This window comes from Rhincodon typus, chromosome 4, assembly GCF_021869965.1.
Source record: "Rhincodon typus isolate 14 chromosome 4, sRhiTyp1.1, whole genome shotgun sequence".
Classification (NCBI taxonomy): domain Eukaryota; kingdom Metazoa; phylum Chordata; class Chondrichthyes; order Orectolobiformes; family Rhincodontidae; genus Rhincodon; species Rhincodon typus.
The window spans coordinates 79415938-79432704 of record NC_063335.1 but is presented as its reverse complement, the minus strand read 5'-3'; the positions used below and the strand labels follow the sequence as shown (position 1 = coordinate 79432704).

General features: G+C 37.9%; 1 protein-coding gene and 1 long non-coding RNA gene across 2 annotated transcripts in view; one reads left to right on the top strand and one right to left on the bottom strand.

The window, feature by feature from the left end:
• Positions 1 to 16767, bottom strand: part of LOC109930330 (RALY RNA binding protein like) — a 428249-nt gene that overhangs the window by 192066 nt on the left and 219416 nt on the right. The gene's annotated exons all lie outside the window — the stretch shown is intronic.
• LOC125482956 overlaps positions 1 to 16767 on the top strand; it is a 49446-nt gene that overhangs the window by 19910 nt on the left and 12769 nt on the right. The window contains exon 2 of the long non-coding RNA XR_007261949.1: positions 12578 to 12810. This is a non-coding gene — a long non-coding RNA (uncharacterized LOC125482956). The remainder of the gene's footprint in view (positions 1 to 12577; positions 12811 to 16767) is intronic.

The following is a 16767-nucleotide window of genomic DNA, read 5'->3' as shown; positions in this document are numbered from 1 at the left end:
TCTACACCTTGTTATCTCAGAGGTTACTTTCCCTTGGTTGATCATTTACAAATATTCTACTTCAGATTAAAAACAAAATCAGTTTAACTCATGACAGTTTGTTTGAATGTACTTATTTCTGGCACTGATCGATCACAGGGGTTGCAGAACACTTTACAATGATCTGATCTTGTAAATCTTAATCTTAAGGCTTCAAGGCATTTCTTACAATACAGGTTCCACATGTGACTTTCCCATCACCATCATTACAGGTTGAAATAAAAACAGAAAACGCTGCAAATACAAGTGGCATCTGTGGAGAGAGGAACAGAGTTAATTAGGTGGATTTTACCAGCCAAAAGAAATGAACGGGGGGGCAGGCGGAAAAATGGCGAGGGAACTCCGAAGGGGTGGGTGATTGGAATGTAGTGCTTCAAGACGATAGCTCATCACCTCCTTCTCAAGGGCAACTAAGACGGACAATAAATGTTGGCCCATCCAGTGACATCTACATCCCATGAATGAATTAAATAAAATAGATACAACTTGCCTATATTGTCAATGTGCTGTCAGATTAAGTTTTGAACCATATTATGATATTTCACAACATGTATATTTTTAATTTGCAGTATTAGTTTTGAAATGTTACAGTTTACCTCTTAGTCCTAGCAGAGTTGCGGATTTAACTCTAAAATTAGAATCAAATGTAAAACAGCATGAACTGAAAACAGAAAAAAAAAATCAGCAGATCTCACAAAAATGCACCCACATAATGCATTAAATATTGATGAAGTTGCTTCTGGAACTCACCATTTTTATATATGAAACCCTTGAAAAACAAAGTAATTTCAAACCTTTGCTGAACCCTTGAATTTCAAATTAATGTCCGTATGCCTGCACAGCATCTGAGTAGGGTCAAAGCCAGGTGTCTCCATCGTTTCCAAAGTGGCAAACCATGAAGAGGATTATTGAAATTCATAAATATAAGATCACCATACAGCTGAAAATTATAAAACTTTCTCTAGTGAAAGACAGCTCATAAACTGTCCAAGTATCAACCCAACATTTTCACTTCAAAGTATTCATAATACAATGCTTTCTTTTAGAGCAGGCTCCTGTGAGGGAGGTTTACTAATAAGATTGTCAGGCATGAGCCTGTGTGTGGGGGCAGGCCTTCCTTTTTCTTCGCTTTTTAATTATTTACACAATTAACACTGGTGACTTTTTTTTAAGAGAAGTTAACCCCTTCACTACATTAATTCAAAAGAAAATAAATGTCACATTCATTTGATATTATGTTTATATCTGCATTCTTCTTTTTCCAATCTCTGATGATTTTCAACCCATAATCAGTAGAGTAGGAAAACGTGTAATTTATTTAAAATGTCTGTGGAATCTATAATTGCCGTTAAGGATGTTAGAAAAGGACTTTTAAGACTTTGCATCATTTGTAAAGTGAACAATTGTAATTTCATTGCTTAACAAGAGATATTGGCCACGTGATCTGTCAACCTCTGACTTAGGAGCAGTGCCCACAGGACACTATGACAACAGTCACGTGGCTGATAAGCACAAATGAGAGTAGCAGACAGAAAGGAAAACTGTAAGCAAGAGAGAGAAGGCAATCAGCACAAAACTGTCCAGACGTGGGCTTGTATCAGGCACACATAAAAGCAGAAGAGAAATTCCACCAGCAATGATTTTTGCCACATTCTCCAGAATCATTGGGAACACAGTGGCCCAGTGGTTAGCACTGCTGCCTAACAGCACCACGGACCCAGGTTCAATTCCACCCAGAGGCAACTGTCTGTGTGGAGTTTCTATACTGTCCCTGTGCCTGTGTGTGTTTCCCTTGGGTGCTCCGGTTTCCTCCCACAGTCCAAAGATGTGCAGCTTAGGTGGATTGGCCACGCTAATTTGCCCTGCAATGTCTAGGGGTGTGCAGGCTAGGTGGTTTAGCCATGGGAAATGCAGGTTTACCAGGATAGGGTAGGTGGTTGGGATGCTCTTCAGAGGGTTGGTGTGGATTTGATGAGCTGAATGGCCTGCTTCCACACTGTAAGGATTCTATGAGGACCAGTGAACAAACAATACTTCTTGAAGCATTCATGAAGCCAGTGCTGCAAAAATTCATGCAAATGCCTGTAAAATCAACTATAAAGAACCGAAGAGTGTCCAGATAGCCGAAGAAGGAACTCCCTCCCAATCAGGTCTTATTTTCTCAACTCTCAAAGGCCAGTGTTACAATGCAGGACAAAGAAAACACCACAAAGAGATTCTAAAGCTCTCCTTGATGTGTGGCACACTGGTATTAATGACTCTGAGGAACTTGCTATCATCATTTAAAATGGTGACAACATTTCAATCAAGCATCACGCTGTGAGTGTCAATGCCTTAATGACGAAGCACAGTGGTAGAAAAGAAGCAAAGAAAAGGAAGTAAATCCTGTGCTCAAGATCCCATCCACCTCTTAGGATGTCCTACCCATGACAAAAGATCTACAGGTCCAGAACTGACTTGTTCAGTCACATGAAGTCTCATGGCAGAAACTTATCACCTTGATTAGACATCATCCTTGAACTGAGGGATAGTGGACAAAAGAAGTAATGGGGTGCATGTGACCCCATAAGAGGTATCTTCATTGTATAAACTATTTAAAATGAAACATACCTTTTTATTTGGACTTCAATCACATATAAATTTATGTTTAACTTACAATGATTCTGATTCATTTTAAAGTAAAATTTTAAAAAAGTTACAAAAGTGAGATTGTTAGCAATTTCTTACTTGGAGGTCATTTGGTAAATGTTGTTATTGTTGTGGACAGCATAACACTACAATATCCATCATTACAATTTACTCCCCATTATGATCTTATATCGTTCATAACAACTCACCCCACCAAAATTTTCTCCTCATTTATCAGAAACATTAAGTATATCTCCGTAAAGACAACTTGAAAATTTTATGTTCAGATTTGCCTCTGCAATCCTGCCTGGGCAGCAGAGGAAAATTGCAATGGCGACGTTACTCCTGTCTCAAGAACCCCTGTCCTACTCCTGTCCCCACTCCTGTCCTTACTCAAGTATCTGTACCTAGGTACCTTTGTATCAGAGATGGAGCCATAAGTGGCAACTTGCAAACTTTTCACTGCACTCATGTCCATACATGTGACAATAAAGCTGTTGTCAATTCAGTTCAATTCTCCCAATCCCAGACTGCATTCCTCAACCTGCATCCCTCTCAGGCTGTTGCCAGTTAATTAGTGATGGGTAAGGAGGCTCCTTAGAAAGTTTACTTTCAGGCTACTCATTGCTGCTCACCAAAGTGTCTCGTGAAATGTGTATTCTGGACTCAGTCAGGTACTTATGGAGAAATTGAAGTCACAGGATTCCACGATTTAAATCAAAAATATACAAGATTCAAACAAAACAAATACTAAATATTATCTTCACCTATTCTCTAAAACCGAAATTGACTTGAGTGAAACATGAACAAACAGGCAAATTACAGTTGACTGCAAACTATAAATTTCGCATTAAATAATAGATATAACTTAAGACTAGCCTTAGCAGAGGTGTACAATAGTACACTATCAGAATGGCGTTGCACTGGAAGTGCGCAAAATTGATGCTGGAACCCACCCATTCTAGAGAATAGGTGAAGATAATATTTAGTGTTTGCTTTTTTGTTTCAGTCTTATCATGGCATTAGGTCAAACATGGGCAAGAAAATCTCCTGCTGATTACCACTTAACAGCATGCCTCAGCTGATGAATGTTGACCACCAGTTGGAGGAAGCACTGAGGATGTCTGGAGCACAGAATATACTAAGGGTAAAGAATTTGTATTTATTACAGATTAAGTGTTTTTTATTTTACAGATTATTTTGTTTATGAATGTAAGATTTAGGAATATACTCCATGTCAACTTAATGTTAACTATGAATTTAAGTCAGAAATTGCAGTATAAAACCTAAATTCATCTCAAGTAGTATGTCTATTTCTAGGGAACAAAAGTGTTTTACAGGGATTGTTCTTATTAGAGCAGTGAAGAGCAGGAGAATATTTGATAAAGGTTTTCAAAATTATAATGGGTCAAAAGAGTAATGAAGGAGAAATCAAAAGTGATAGAGCAAGAGAAAATATTTCTAATCTCTAAAGGGTTGATGTTGAAAGGCACAATTTAAGCTGATCACTTTGACCTCTTTTTGGCTAATGAGTAATTCAAGATTTGGAATACATGCCTTATAGGATGGTGGATCCACATTCAATGTGAGCCTTTAAAAGGAATTTGAATGAATAATTGAAGGAGGAAAAATACAAAGATGTGGGGCAAGTGCAGAGGAGAGGGATTAATTGGATTATTTTTTGAAAGAATGGGTGCAGATTTGAAGGACCAAATAACCTTTGTTTTGTACAGTTTTGTGCTACTCTAATTTTGTAGAAAGTGACCTGGAAATTTTTTTTAAATAATTCAGGAACTACATGAATACTACAGTAAGTGACTTGGGTTTAAATGGCTACTTTTTGCATTTCAGCAGGTTTTCAAAGCACTTTATGTACATTGTAGAACTTTGCAAATGAGGCAGTATTTTTGTGGACATTAAGGTTCTGCAAAAAAAAAGTACAATCTTTGATGTTGTGGAGGAACTTAGGCCAGAACAGAGAACTTCCTGCACAGCTATTTTAAGAAGAATGGCATAAAAATCAAAGGCGACAAGAGGAAAATTGTTTTTTTATGCAGCAAATAGTTAGAACTTGCACTACCTGAGATTGTGTTGGAGGCAGATTCAATCATGGCAATGGTATTATTACTTGAAGAAAAAATATTGTAGGCTTGTGGGAATCGGCAGGAGAATAAGATGAGATAAAATGTTGCGGCAAAGAGTCAGGATGACTACAATGGGCTGAATGGCCTCTTTTGGTAACCAACAGTGTTGGAGAGATGTGCTTCAAAGCATGCCATGCCCCAAGACAATCTGTTTTGGTATAGCTACAATACTTGCTTCTCCTGTAATGGACCAGACCAAACCCCCTCAAAATACATTGAGGAGATAGCATAGCCCCTAACTTTTTATTTACTTTAGAGGTAGATGTAAGGTGCTGTGTTCCAGATGTGATTTGATCAGCCCACCACTAGGCTTTAAGCCGAACACACTTTATTTTTATGCCACAGTTAAATCCAAACAAAAAATCCAAAACCCTAACTGAAAGCAAAACTAAAATCCCTGGTCTGTGTGAGCCTGATTTCATGCACTCATACTTCTTTTGTCTAAATTAAGAAAAGCACTCAGAGAGCTCAAAGCTGTTTACCCACTGCTTCCTAAGCAGACATTCTGGCAACACTGTGGCAACACTTCTCTGCAAGAGAAACAGCACAGAAAAAGTTTCTTTTAAAGTCACAGTACCGCCATGATATCTATTAATGTTGGAATTTGCCCAAGTATGTCCTGTACACAAAAAGCAGGACAAATGCAACCCGGTCACTTTCCACCATCATCAGTTTACTCTCAGTCATCAGTAAAGGTGATGAAAACTGTCATCAACAGTGCTATTAGGCAGCATTTACTCAGCAATAACCTCCTCAGTGATGCCCAGTTTGGGTTCCGCCAGGGCCACTCAGCTCCTGACCTTATTACAGCCTTGGTTCAAACATGGATTAAAAAAAACTGAATTCTCAAGTTGAGGTCACAGTTGACTGACTGTGGCACCAGGGGGCTCTCAGAAAGCTAGCATCAATGGGAAGCAGGGAGAGCTCTCCACTGGTTGAAATCATATTTATCACAAATGAAAATGGTTGTGCTTGTTGGAGGTCAGTTATCTCAGCTCTGGGGATATCTCTGCAGGAGTTTCTCGGGTAGTGTTCTTGGCCCAACCATCTTTAGTTTCTTCATCAATGATTTCCCTCCATCTTAAGTTCAAAAATGGGGATGCTCGTTGATGACTGTACAATTTTGCAATCTATTGCAAATAACTGACCCCTTGACAACACCTTTGTCATTTCTTTTGTATAGATTGATGATCCTCATGTCAAATTGGGCTACTTAACCTAGCTCTACTATTTGCAGGTCTACAGACAACTCCTACTAACATTTTCTACCTTTTGTTGCTTCTCAACTCCACCCAAACTGATTCAACATTTAGATTTTCTGATGCAATATCCTTTCCAACTATTTCACTGACTTCGTAATGTTGCCACACCTCCTGTTCCTTTTCACTTACCATTCCTAAATGTTGAATACTGCAGTTCCCAACCTTGTTCATCTTGTAGTCTTGCCTTCATCATCGGAATCATATTGTACCTGCTTATAACTGTTTGCACTGTTAACTCATCTATCTTACCATGCATTCAGATATAGCGTCTTTAACAGATCTTTTCTTGTACCATTGCTCTACTGCTGCTAGCCCTTGTTTCCTCTGCCTTCCACTTTTGCTTTCTCCTTTTCTATCTTTCTTTCCCATTTTTGTATCTGACTCAGATTCCCATTCCCATGTCAGTTTATACCCTCCCCTAATGAACACCCCAGCATGGATATCTGCCTCAGTTCCACTGGGGTGCAAGCTATCCCGCTTGTACAAGTGCCATCATCCCCAAATAGACCCAACGCCTCAGGAATCTAAATCCCTTCCTTTTGTACCATCTCTCCATGCACACATTCATCCAGTCTATTTTCCTATTCCTGATCATAATAGCAATATAAAAATCTAGTCCATGCTTTCTATCAATGTTGGTCTGAAAGTCAGGTAAAGTGAGGTACTGTGCATACCTTTAAAAAATTAACCTTTGATGCAACTGCAGGAACAGTGAGGCTCAATCTACAGTGCATTACCCAAACGGTTGTAGCAAATTTTTCCTTAACTAACTATCATCGGCATGAATGCCTCAAAGATTTTTAAACTTGACGCAGGTCTGTTTTAGCATAAAATTCTGATGCCATGTCTTTTAAGGGATCGTAGGGTCATAGAGTTGTACAGCACAGAAACAGACCCTTCGGTCCAACTGTTCCATGCCAACCAGATTTCCTAAATAAATCTAGTCCCATTTGCCGGCATTTGGCCCATATCCTTCAAAGCCCTTCCTATTCACGTACCCATCCAGATGCCTTTTAAATGTTGTAATTGTATCAGCTTCCAGCTCATTCCATAATGCTCCACTCTCTGAGTGAAAAAGTTACCCTTTAGGTCCCTTTTATATCCTTCTCCTCTCACCTTAAACCCATGCTCTCTAGTTTTGGACTCTCCTACCCTGGGGAAAAGACCTTGGCTATTCACTGTATCCGTGCCCCTCATGATTTTACAAACCTCTATAAAGTCACCCCTCCACCGCTCCAGGGAAAGTTGGTCCCAGCCTATTCAGCCTCTCCCCATAGCTCAAACTCTCCAACCCTGGCAACATCCTTGTAATCTTTTATTCACCCTTTCGAGTTTAACAACTTCTTTCCTATGACATTCTATTGATTTGTCCAGAGTATATTTAAATACCTGATCATTTTATGAATAGAGCTATTGGTCTCTCAAATCTGGTCACTACTAGACAAATTTTCTGAGAGATTCACTTTAGAGATTGGCTCAACTTTGAGATTATTTTGGATTGTCTATTAATGGTAATGTTTATCTTGATTCATTATTAATCATTAAAAATTATATTATGTGAATGAGATGTGATCGAGAATTGTACTGTAATTATTTTCTACATCTATTCTGTATTGTAAATACCTTCCAGATTAAAAATGGCAATAACATAGCAACCAATCAACTGTACTGAATACACTTTAAAAACAGCATGATGTGCTGTTCAATTGCCATGGGCAACACTGGCATCTATCTGCACTGCAGTGCTGCCCTAGGAGCAGAAAATACATTCACAAGATTATATTGCAGGAATAAATTTCCCTGAGCATTAGAATGTTGTGGGAATGAGGTAACAGAAAGAAGGTAAAGAGACAGCTCACACTCAGAGGTTGTTTTAACCTGCTGATCCTATACACCTTCTCCTCTGATAAAGTGCTGTGTCTTTATTTGTCATGTCCTCTTGACAGTCTGTCTCCATGTGTGAATGTTCAATAGTAGAAATCTGCTGCATGAGAACTAAACAACAACAGAATCAAGTTGTATTGTGCTGTATGTAATTCTTGCCGATGCATTACAGAATAATTACTGCAATTATGGAAAGGGTACACTGCATTAATTAAATATCTGATTGTATAATGAATAGAGCTATTGGTCTCTCAAATCTGCTCACTACTGGACAGCTTTTCTGAGAGATTCACTTTAGAGATTGGCTCAACTTTCTAAGATTATTCACTAGAATGACAGTTATAAATGAACACTCAAAGAATTTTAATAGCAGAGTAGATTTGGGTGAAATTTCATAGAGATTTGAAATTTCTGAAAGGTTTTGAAAGAATAAAATACAGCAGAGGAAGGCAAAAGGATGATCACAAGAAGAAAGAAAGATCAGGCAGAAAAAAAAGTACTTTTCAAACAGGTTATTAGAAGATGGAACACCTCACCACAAAGGCAATTGAGACTAGAAATTAGATTTTAACTTGGGTTTCTCAATTTAAAATTGGGTGGCAGCTCTACACATTTGATTAGTGCTCCGTTTACACCACTGTTGCAAAGCCCCCCGCGCTCCTGCTCGCTGAAAGGAACACTTACTTGTTTTAGGCAGTAAGCTCTTCGATGTTTCACTGTTTGATTTGATTTATACATGGCCAAGGCAGAAGGAGGTCGGAGCAATTTTAACAGCAGAGTCTCATTTAATTGTTGACAGTTCACTTCTCACTGAGAACTGAAGGTATGGCGGGAAGAAGGCATAGATTGGCTTTCAGTCTGAAAATCAGGAGTTCCAAGGATGTGGTGAAAAAGGGTATTGTAAAGTCCTCATGAGTGGGAGGGGAGCATGTATGGGAAGCTTGCAACTATCCTGGCAAGACCTGTAGGTCTCTTCACAACAGCATGTGTGTGCACCTGCTCCAGGTAGAGGGCAGTTGTTCAAGAAGGTGGCTCAACACCATTTTCCATGGACAATTAGAAATGGGCATCAAGTGCTGGCGTTTTCAGCAATGCCCACATCCCAATCTTTTGGTTTTGGATGAATTGGTGACCAGTTTCTGCCAACTTTGAAGACTGCTTCCCAGCTTAGGCTCCTGATTATAATTGTGCCAGGGCGCTAGTGACTTAACAAGACATTGATTTTGAAAAGTCTGTGGCACTCATTTACCATTTTCTAAACGCAGGTTGGTATTAGAAATGTGCAGCATTGGTATAAACGGCCAATTTATTGTTAATAATCCACTCAGCCTGTTTCTGTCATGTGGGTATGGTTGAAATCAAACATAGCAAGCTTTAAATGCTGACAAAATTAGATCATGCCAGTTTCAATCTCAGCCAGGGGCTGAGCCGAAAAGGAAAGACATATAGAAAATGCAATCATGAGTACTGGGTAAGAAAATGAGATAAATGTGAGCAATCTACAGTAAACAACACAGTATAGAAATTGAGATTTTAACAGGAACATCTTTAAATTGTCAACGTTTGATTCACTCTGTGCAAAGAGAGTTTTTTTTCCTAAATGCTTGCTAGTTAAATTACTTTTGTGATTATCTTACTCAAACCTGAGTGTTTGCACTACTATCTTGCCAAACAGCCAACACAATTATTATCTTTGCCAGGATTCCTCCTGAGCTTGATTACCTTTTTCAGGTCACCCTATAACCTCAATTCCAGCAAAGAGACTCAAGACTTTCTTTCTAACTGCAACTGCTGACTGCTGGTCAGAATTAATTGTCATAAAATAGTGTGCAACATGGGCTCAAATTTGAAATATGGATTGCTAACTGGCAGAATTCTGCATTGGCAGCTCAAAGTCTGAACATTATTCTTAAACACAATGTTTTTTGTCAAAATGAGTTTTCAGAAGAAAAGATCAAACAATCGTGGGTATTTCAGACAGTTCATTAAATTGAAACTGAAGTTTACAGCACAAATGGAAACTTTCTGCTTCCTATGGCCTCAATCACCAAAGATCACCAAAGCAAAAACACTGTGAGGCACAATTTACTTTCTGAAAAACAAGAATGATTACAACATAACATTGCTATTAAAATGTGAGGGTTCCTACTTGAGAAATATTCAGCAATTCAGGCACAAGTTTCATTCAAAATTACAACCATTTTGAGAAGTGTTTTTCTTCTACCTCAAGTTTCCACTCCAACATTTTTTGTTAAGAATACAGAGTGTAAAATCTGCCATGAACCAGTAAAATTGGCAGGATTTAAAATGGCTAACTTTCTCCAAATTAATGTTTCTTTTTAAAAAGTGAACTTTCCATGTTGTATTGTTAACCAGGTGTAGATTAATTACCATAGTTTTTTATATAAAGAAAAATCAAAAGCTTTTAGAATGTTCCAGAATGTGAGCCCAAAAGCAATAGCTTAACTTATGGAACCATGTTGAATACACAGAACCAGTGGAAATTCATGGAAAATACCAACAGTGAGTAAATCATCCTCAAACTGGTGAATTTGTGGATAGGCCCATTTCTAGCACAAAATGTGTCAGCTATTGCAAATTATTGTGCAAACTCAATCTGTGCTGAAAATAATACTCAGGATTCTTTGGAACAAGTTACACAATTTTGAATAATTTGCTGGAAAAAATTAGCATGGCTGAACAGAAGTGACAATGCAAATCAAGCATTTTATACAATAGACAGAGGAGTAGCAAAATATAGCAATCAAGTATTGCACTTGTGCTACCTGCAGAAGGTTTCCATGCACGTACTTTACTACATTAATTGTATGCAGACTTTTTGAAATACAACAAAATTCTATTTATTACTTCATTTTCATTTCACAAGGATTAATAATGCAGTTTATAGAATTCTTTTGAGAACTATTAATACTCACTGCTTTACATGCTTCACTTTTTCTATAATAGTTGACGCCATGGGAAAATTACACTCCTTGGTGTGTTTCAAAAATTCATGGTTTTATTATCTTTTTGGTTTCAAAGAAAGATCCGATGAGATATTGACAAGCTTTTCCTTTAGCATTGCTTCCCGACCTACATAACTTCTCTTATCGACTTTCTTAACATCATAGATCAAATCCCTATGATGGTTTTGATTTTAGAATTAAAGTGCAGAACTAGAGAATACAATTTGGTTCATCAAGCTAGTCCTTCACAGGGCATAATCAATTTCCCTGACTGTGGACTCTACCTTGTCCATATAAACTCTTGTCAAGTGGCAACCATAAAAGATAAAGTTGGATGAGGTAACTGAATGCATCTATGGAGATTTTTATTCAATCCTTTAAAGCACACTACACAATTCTGATCCATTGCTTTCCACAAACATGACACATCCTTCAGTTACAGTTATAAAATGCTTCGGTAGAATAGTTAATATAAAGAAACTAGCCACATGATTTTGCCCTTGCGTTTTAAGAATTGCCTGTTGCAGGCTCAAAATTCAGAATCCTGGAACGCTGGATTCTAATGAGGGATCTGTTGATCTCAGAACTTGAAGGCTCCTTTCGTGTGAGAGATTGATTCTAACAATCACTAGTTTCATGATGGGGCAGTTACTCAGTTTTCTAGCACTGTAAATCCTCAAATTAAATGACATTATGAATATTTAGCGCGGGGTGAAAAATGGCAGTGCAAAAGAAACTAACCAGGTGTTGGAGCAATCTCACTTTAAAAACCCACATCATTCTGAAATTATTTGTAAACAGATGTCTATAGGATTAATTTGCTGTTTCAGTCTGGCAAACATAGTATGTTCAATATGACCATTATTTGTTTTCCATTTCTCAACCCCTCATAACCTTTACTGTAAAATAATAACATGTTCCCCAGCAAGCAAATATAACATTACTTCAGAATTATATTATGATCTCAACCATTGAGTCCTGAGTTTACTTTTCTGGATAAATCAGGATTTCTCTGTTTTCATGGAAGCATGTTAAACGAAGGGAAGATACATGCCACAGCCACTTTCACAATGGCTTCTGCAACTCTTTTTTTAGCTGTTTGAGTGCTGCATCACAGTCGTCTAAAAATGTCCATAAATTGACAGTCAGTGGGTTAAAAATAACAAAGAAACATGAATTATTATTTAGTAAATAAATAAACAGTAGTAAATAAATAATAGTAAATAAATAATAGTAAATAAAGAGTTCTGAGGAAGGGTTACCAGATCCGAAACATATTCTCTGATTTTTTCTTCACAGATGCTGCCAGACCTGCTGAGCTTTTCCAGCTACTTCTGATTTTGTTCATGAATTACTATTTCCTTTTTCAAACAGACAAGCATAACCCTAGGTCTTCTAACTAAATGAGTTTGAAAAGAAATAAGTTTCAGGATTATTTAAAAACTTGCTCCTCTTATGTGTGGATTTTGTAAAATCCCATAACAATATTGACTTCAAATTTTAGAATCTATTTATAATGACAGAGATGTTGCAAGAAACACGAGGGGCCAAAATGAACAGAACAGGGTGAAATTGGTATTCAGTGACAGTGCAAAATGGACAATAGCAAATCACAGCCTGTTTTACATCCTGTCTGATTTTCTTTTCTGTTTAGTGCCATCGCTAGAGTTCAATTTCAAGAAAATTATGCAGGGATGCTGTTTTGATGATCCAACACACCGATATTTTTTGCTAAGAAGCACAAATATGCCAGTACAAATAGAATCTCATGACACAAACTGATGCAGATGTTCTAGAGGGAAATCGGAGACAGCACAGCGATCTTTCTGAAATGAGGACAAACATGACGGGAGTCGTATGTGATCAAGATCCCTCAACTTACATTGGGTTTGTTTGCTATGTTTTTTGTTTCGAATTTCTGCAGCCATGTTCATTTTGGAAAATGTAATTTTGTGGCAATTTGTTTCCTTCCTTCACTTTGTAATGTTTAAGCACAATCTACAATAAATGCATTCACAGCTACATTATCACAAAACAAGAAATTAATCAAGATATCAAGTTTCAATTGAAAAAAAAAGCTAAGAAATCTTATGGAGCTTAGCAACAGCCAGGAGGGTGGCAAGTCAAGTTCAAATTAAGAATGGAGTTATGTTTTCGAGGCAACTGAATACAGAATTTCATAGCTGAAGAATAGGAAAAGGATACCAGAGCGATCTATACAATCAAAAGTAAAATTTCTCTAATCTATCTTCATAACAGAAGTTCCTCAACTTTTGAACCATTTTTGTAAATCCTTTCTGCACTCTCTTTAATGCTTGTGCATTATTCCTAAATGTGATGTCAAGAACTGGGTGCAAAATTCCAGCTGAGGCCAAACTAGTATCTTATACGAGTTCAACATAACTTCTTCATTCTTGTACTCTATGCCCCTATTAACAAAGGCTGTATGCTTTATTAACTGCTATTTCAATCTATCTCACCACATTCAATAACTTCTACACATCTGCATTCAGGTCCCTATGCTCCTGCCGTCTACTTAGAACTGTAACCTTTATTTTATATTGTTTCTCCATGTTCTTCCTAACAAAACGAATCACTTCAGTTTCTCTGCATTGAAGCTGTCTGTCATCTGTTCTCCAGTTCCACTAACTTATCTGTCTTTTTGAAGTTCTACATTATCCTGCACACAATGTTTCCAAGTTTTATGTCACTCACATATTTAAAATTGTGCCCTGTACACCACTGTCTACGCCATTATATATGCATCAGGAAAAGAAAAGGGACTGACACTGACCCCTCAGAAACATCACATTTCTTTAGCCTTAAATCACTCATTAACCATTACTCCCTATTCCACTCACACTGCCAGTTTTATAGCCACATTCTTATGGTCCACTTTGAGCTCCAAATTTGCTCACAAGTCTATTGTGCAGCACCCTATCAAATGCCTTTGGAAGTCCAGGTACACCACAGCAACAGAATTGCTCTCAGCTCTGTTACCTCTTCAAAAACTTCAGAAAATTAGTTAAAGAACTTTTCCACAAGAAATCTATGCTAGTTTTCCTTAATTTTACATCTGCCTATGCAACGATTAATTTGTTCCTAAATTGTTGTTTCTCAAAATATCCTCAACACAGCAATTAAAGTGACTGTCCAGTAGTTGCTGGATTATCCTTACACATGTTTTTGAATAATAGTGTAACATCTGAAACTCTCCATTTTTCAGCAATTACCCCTGAATATAAGGTCAGTTTCTCTACAAATTCCATTTTCATTTCTCTGTGTATCCTTGGATACATTACATCTGTTCCTGTTTTTCTGTCCATTTTAAGTCATTTGTAAATTACCTCCTCATCAATATTAAATCCCACAAATGTCTGAATTACCTCCTCTTTCTCTAAGAAGATTGTTGATACTTGATAAAGGCAGGTGGAAAGCATTAATTCAATTTCTAAGCTACGCCATCAATCTCCATGTGTAAATCTCCTTTTTGTCCTCTAATTTGTCCTACTCCTCCTTTTATTGCTCCTTTTTACTCTATATTTCCCTACAGAGGACTTTGAGATTTCATTTTTCATTAGCTGCTAGTGTCTTTTCATACTTCCTCACTGATACTCTTCCTTGCTTTTTACATTCTCTCTGAATCTTCTATATTCAGCCTGGTTCTTAATTGTACCTACTCCTTCACATCAGTCATAAACACACCTTTTTCTTCTTTATCTTGATTACTATCTCTTTTATCATCCAGGGAGCTCTAGATTGGTTTGCTCCACCTTTCCCTTTTTGAGGGCATATACCTATATTGTGCTTGATCTTTTCTTTGAAGGAGGCACATTGTTTAGCTACCATTTTTTCCTGTTCTTTTCCACAGTTAGCCTAAATCTTATGATACATTGATCAACGTCCAATAAAGTTCCTCAACTGTCTCTTGATTTAATCGTTCCATTTCATTCATAGCGATAACTGTAATTACATGTGACCTGCTGTGAAAGATTGAACTGCTCCTTGTGTAAAATTTGGGTGTAAATGTGGAGCTAATCAATTGATAGTTTAGGGAGCCAGACTTCAGCTTTCTCCTCACAGTAACTCTGATGGCACAGGTTTTGTGGCAGGGTGGATTAATAGTTTAGTAGAACAGTACAGAAGTCAGCAATTTTCTTCAGAAGTGACTTGACCATGCTGACTCAATGCTTAGTTTTCCAATTTGATTGTGAATATTTTAGCGAGGTTGTGACATGTTCAAATCCAGAGCTGGTTGCAAATTGGCTAAAGAATCATTAGCCAACTGTGACCCACAGTTAGATAATATGCCTGGACCATATAGTTACACTGTTGAAGGCTGTAGACAGTGCTTTGTCAACCATGGCTCACCTCACTATCTGATAACAGTGATACTCGCTCTAGTATCTAATTTGAAATCTGTGAGACGACCATGGGTATAAATGCCAGTTTGGTAAAAATCTCGGTCTTGATTTCTTACTTCCCTTAAGATACTTTAGATTTTTTTCTTCTATTGCAGACTGTTCAACTTCATCAACCTGTTTGATTTGACTCCTTGTTTTTTTATGACCATGTCCCTGTTTTCAAAAAGTGGTCCATTGTGTGTCAGACAAAACACTCAATTTGAAATGAAACAAAGATCTGCAGATGATAGCAACCCAAAGCAAGGACAGATATTGCTAGAGAAACTCTGTGGAGATATGTTGCCAGACGTGCTGAATTTCTCCAGCAATTTCTGTTTTCGTTTCACCCACTTTAGTAGGTGGGCACTGTCTCTACCTGTACATGTATTTGTTTCTCTTGTGTGTGTCCTTTGTGGTTTTGTACCTTAAGAATTGAACATATTTCACTGATCTTCTGTGCTAAGCTTGATCAGCCTCTTTTAGAACGGAACTATGCAGCTTCTGTACTTCTGTTTCATTCATCATCCAAATGGTTTTAGATGCATTAACTATATACTAAATCAAAGCAGAACAAGTTTGGATCTCTGATTCACGAGAATTATTGTATTTGAGATATCCATTTTTGCATAAATAAATCTTCCATTCCAGTATTTTTCTGATGACATCTTCCAAATGTGACCAAATCCCTTTTATTTAGCAGTAATAGTAGTAGCAGCGTTGATACTCCATACTGCTGTACCTGAAGCGTTATCTGTATTTTCCTGCCAAATAGAGGATTCCTGTCTTGTCCAGATAAAATGTAGGATTCCTGCTATTATTTTATACTCATTTATGGGATGTGGGCATTGCTGGCTGGCCAGCATTTATTGCCCATCCCTAGTTGCCCTTGAGAAAGTGGTAGTGAACTGCATCTTGAACCGCTGCAGTCCACCTGCTGTGGGTTGACCCAAAATATTAATAGGAGGGGAATCCAGGATTTTGACCCAGTGACAGTGAAGGAACAGCGATATATTTCGAAGTCAGGATGATGAGTGGCTTGGAGGGGAACTTGAGGGTGGTGTTCCCATATATCTGCTGTCTTTGTCCTCCTAGATGGAAATGGTTGTGGGTTTGAATGGTGCTATTTGAGGATTTTTGGTGAATTTCTGAAGCGCATCTTGTTGATAGTACACACTGCTGCTACTAAGAGTTGGTGGTGGAGGGGGTGAATGCTTGTGGATGTAGTACCAATCAAATGGGCCTCTTTGTCCTGCTTGGTGTCAAGCATCTTGAGTGTTGTTGGGGCTGCACTCATCCAGGCAAGTGGGGAGTATTCCATCACATTCCCGACTTGTGCCTTGTAGATGGTGGACAGACTTTGAGGGGTCAGGAGGTGAGTTACTCACCGCAGTATTCCTAGCTGCTACCCTGCTCTTGTAGCCACTGCGTTTATGTGATGAGT